Here is a 4,749-nt window from a genome sequence, read left to right on the forward strand (position 1 = left end):
GTAATTATTGTATATTGAAAACAGAAGCATTAAATACATTAGGTTGAAGTTTGTGGTTTAGTCTGTTTAATCATAGCAATAATCCTGATAGTCACTATATTTTATCCATTGTCTGTTATTCATCTATGTTGTTATGGGTTTAATTAAGATAATGCTAATCTTCTCAATATGTATCTTAACTTTAGCCTGGGAAGAAAATGCATTTGTAAAATTAGCTCAATCAGTTGCTGGTCCAGGGAATTTAACTGTTTGTTGGATATGTCATCATAATCCTAAATCTGTACAAAACAATTCAGCTCCCTTAGCTTCCCCAATATTAAACTACTATGTTATCCCTTCACCAACAAATTCTAGCTCTGCCCTAAAACGAGCAATAGGATTAAATTGTGGCATCCCCCTAACATGCCATTTTACCCAAATATTCCTTGCTACAATCTCACAGGTATACCACGCCTAGTTAGAGATTGTAAAGGAGAAAACGTAGTTAACCCCCAAGTTTCATGTGTACAGGAAGGTGAATTAGGACTATATTTTATTGAATACTATCTTGAATCACCTAGGTATTATGATCATTGATATCAGAATTGATATCAATTGTTTAAATGAACCATATTCTAAATATGACAAATACAATAAAACTATTTATGACAACCCCTGTTCTGAGAATTACACTAAGTTAGAACTCAAGTTTGGAAGACTTCAAATATGCAATAACAATCTAGTTAAAACATGGCTAACGCATGTAAATTTTCCTGTTCCTGAGCCTTGTACCAATACTGTCATTCGTGCCCCTTATGGTCATGTGTTCCGATGTGAGGGATTTAATTACAGTGGTTTAAACAACCCCTTTCCTAGGAATAGCCCTTATGCATGGGCTATTCCGTGTGTAGATGGGTGGAGAATGCAAGGGTAATCAACCTTAGTGTAAACAGGTGTCCCTTTTGACATTTATTCCAAAAGCACTAGTCAACATTGGATGAGCTGTATCAAATTAATTCAATAACCCAAAGGAAAGTATATGAAAATCCCATAGCAGAACAGCCAGGGTGGGGTTGATCATTTTTAAGAGCATTAACTCACTCACATGGTATAGTAGAATTAGAAAAATCTTTAAGAAATCCTTCTGCCACAATGGCATAAATAGCTGATAATGTTGCTAACGGAATGTCAGTTCAACAAAAATCATTAACCTCTCTGGCAAACCCATTACTGTCGAGTTGATTCTGACTCATAGCAATGGCATTGATAGTATAGTGGTGAGCACAGCTGCCTTCCAAGCAGTTGATCTAGGTTCAATTCCTGGCCAACACTGTGGGCTGACATTTTGTTGAGCCCTGGTGGCACAGTGGTTAAGTGTTTGGCTGCTAACCAAAAGGTCAGCAGTTTGAATCCACCAGCCGCTCCTTGGAAACCCTATGGGGCTGTTCTACTCTGTCCTATATGGTCGCCATGACACAGAATCGACTTGACGGCAACAAGTTCTCTGGCAAAGATGATCTTGGACAATCGGATTATGTTAGACTTCTTATTGGCACAACAAGGAGGGGTACGTGTGGTAGCCAATACATCCTATTGCTCTTGCATAAATACCTCTGGAATTGTAGAACAAAATATCCATAAAATTAGACAGCAAGCTTTTTGGCTCTACTCTATTCCCCTTTTACAAACGCTAGATTTATTTGGATGGCTCCCCCAGGGGATAGGATCTTGGGCTCACTCGTTCTTACAAGGCATTTTTTGTTTTGTTTTTGTTGTTGTTTTTTACAGTCTATGATTTTTTTATTGAAACAGTTTATCTGGAGGTACACAAAAATTACTCGGTCGCTTTTACCATGTTACTGTGAAATATCTACTGCCTCCCAATAAAGAGTCAATAATTATTTTTATAACAGTAAGGTAATTAAAGTCATTGGTAAAAGAATCAAGTGAGACTTCCTTAGCACTTATGACCATCCATCATAAACAAATATCAATCTTACAAACCAAATTCCAGAGTAAGTGCAATTAAACAAAGCACAGACAAAAAAGTACAAGGAGCTCACTGGCTATGCTATACCAAAGGGATAAAAAGTAAAACTGACTTTATACTATAGGTCTACGTAAATAAATAAATGAATCTTATCATTTCTTTCTGTGTGTATGCTTAGCTTTCTTATACCAATAACAGAATGCTCCACTTCAACAGAATAAGCTCCTTAGAAAAAGTTTGAAAAGGTTTGATAATCAACCCCCAAATTTTATGCTTAGTTTTTTCTACTTCTATCAGTTTCTTGACATATTTAGCATACACAGGAAAATCTTTTTAGTAGATCGAGTACTTGGAGTCTAGAAAGATCTTGAAGTTTCATTCCCATGTTGCTTTTCGTTTTCCATCTCTTCTTTGCTTCAAATCTCCATGCAAGTTTCTTCTCTTTTCTGAACAACCTGTGAATTTTCAGATTCCTTTTTGGCTTTTACAAAGTTGTAGCAGGAATAACTTTGGCAATTTTAACACTAACCTGTTAAGTAGCCAGCTGATTGCTGACTTCCTCTGCCTTCTCAATATTCAACTCTTCCACAGCCTAGTCTATATTCTTTTTAAGACCTGACTTGTCTTTTTTTTCTTTTTTACAGGGGGATCAAGCCTTTTATTGACTCCAAAATATGGAGTAAGTGCCTTCCACTGGGTTTCATTTGAGAATCTTTCACTATGACATGTCTCTTCATTCTTCAATTTACCTGAATTAAAATAAACACCTTCCTGGAGTATTTCCTTTCTTTCCTCCTGAATCTTGAGGTTGAAGTTTTCTGATCAGAATGTTTTTTATGTAATTTTTGAAATTTATTCCACATATTTAAGGAAATTCTGGAAGAACACTCTTCATATGCATTTACATTTGTCTCTGTTTCAGTCTTTGGTCCATCTGTAGGGAAATTTGAGATTTCTGTTTTTCTAGTCATGTGATCTTTTTTAGCTCCCTGTAAGTGAAGTCCAGAACTTTATGATGTGGCTTCATCTTCAGAATTCAACTCAACAACACTTTCATTTAGACCAGGAGGTAGAAGCGCACTCCACATCTTTTCTTATTTAGTGAAGCAATATTCTTCACCTCATGTTCATCAGAGGCTCTGCTTGGTAGTTTTAGGCCTGAAGTCAGGAAGTAGCCATCCAGCAGCCATCTTAAGACCTCCCCTGCAAGGCGTTTTAATGATAATAATATTAACTGGCTTAATCTATATATTGTTCAAATATGTGGTCACTGGAATTAATAAATGCCAGCACCCTAGAGCGTGTCCAAATCTAGAACCAACAATGTATACTGATTCCGCCCACATCTGGAATACAATCAGTGGAGCTTTAATCCTCACCTAGCAACCTTGGTGAAGTAGAAGATAGTATCTGGTGAAAACCTGACTGTAAGTTTAAAGTGCCTACCATGGCTACCATCTAGGAGCCCAGAAAAGCCCAGGCATCATGTTGTGATCATCTACGTACTTACAGTAATCAGTGATCAAAAAGAGGGAGTGATAAAGGGTTAACCTAACCACAGCAGGCTGTAACCAAAAAAGGCTAACTTGTTTGTCAGAATCTTTAGGACTTCCACAACAGGAAACTACATCAAAGGAGGAGGACAGAGTGCTCTAACCAGTTCAATGGACTGTGGATGTGCATGTAAAAACTAAATAACAATTTACCCCAAGAAACGAGTTATAGGTACACCAATATCACATGTAGCCCATGTAACAAATAAAACATATGACATATGACAGACATAGGACCCCTGAGGCAAGAGACCAAATTGTTAGAAAAGTAAAAGAAAAGTGCACCCAATCATCATCTTAGTTGTCTTTACTTTGACCAATCATAGTCTGTAAGTAATTTACTAATGGGTACATATTCCAATGATTGTAAAGGGCATGTTGAAAGACTCTTACTCATAATGAATCAGCAACTGTCAAAAATGTATAGAAAGCACTTATAGATTGTACTTCTTTGGATTTTAGTCTGTTTATAGTCTGAGTGCTTACAGTCAATTTCCCATTTTTGTTTTCTGGAATGTCACAATAAAAATCTCTTTGTTGCAGAAGGCTTTGGTGAAAGTTATTTCCCTACAGCAAAGCCATAAATTTAAGTATAGCATATTCCTGAGACCTTCAAGTGAATTATCAAACCAAAAGGAGCAGTGGGAGACAGCAAGTCAAAAGTGAGGGGGAAGCCAGAGGAAGCACCTGACTTGCTGGCATTCTGAAGGGCTAGTTGCAAAACCCCGAATTTGTGCTCAGCAGGTAAGAAGAAGTAAGGGTGTCCTCTAGACCTCCTATCCTATGGCTGGCGCCCGCGTATTTAACAATTTAAAAGACGGTGTGCTATCAACTTGCGAGATCTGACCTAAGTCTGAGTGGTTACGTCCGAGAAAGAAGTACTGAGTGGCAGCTGGTGTCAGACTGAAGAGAGAAGGGGAAAATGGGAATTTGATTGATCCCACATTTTGAGGACTTTAACTTTTTTCTAAACAGCCTCACAAACTATAGTAACCAACTGTTTACAATTTGTGTATTTCCTTCCATTTCAAGGCACATAGAAACCGTTTATATGTGATTACATCGTATTTTTACATTGTAGATTCTGATGTCCATTCCATCTTGCTTTCAGTTACTGTTTAACGCATGTCAAAAAAGTATAAAGAAATTATTATATACGGTTTATTAAAGCAGTTAATCTGCGTGCATATAAGAAAACAGAGCATGAGCAAAACCAAACAAAAACCA

At 37.1% G+C, this 4,749-nt stretch overlaps 1 pseudogene; it reads right to left on the minus strand.

Annotated features, from left to right (window-relative positions):
• Positions 1 to 2,279: 2,279 nt before the first annotated feature.
• On the minus strand, positions 2,280 to 3,763 carry LOC101359244 (protein FAM204A pseudogene; annotated as a pseudogene).
• Positions 3,764 to 4,749: the final 986 nt, after the last annotated feature.

The sequence above is a fragment of the Trichechus manatus genome, unplaced genomic scaffold (assembly GCF_000243295.1).
Source record: "Trichechus manatus latirostris isolate Lorelei unplaced genomic scaffold, TriManLat1.0 scaffold00242, whole genome shotgun sequence".
Classification (NCBI taxonomy): Eukaryota; Metazoa; Chordata; class Mammalia; order Sirenia; family Trichechidae; genus Trichechus; species Trichechus manatus.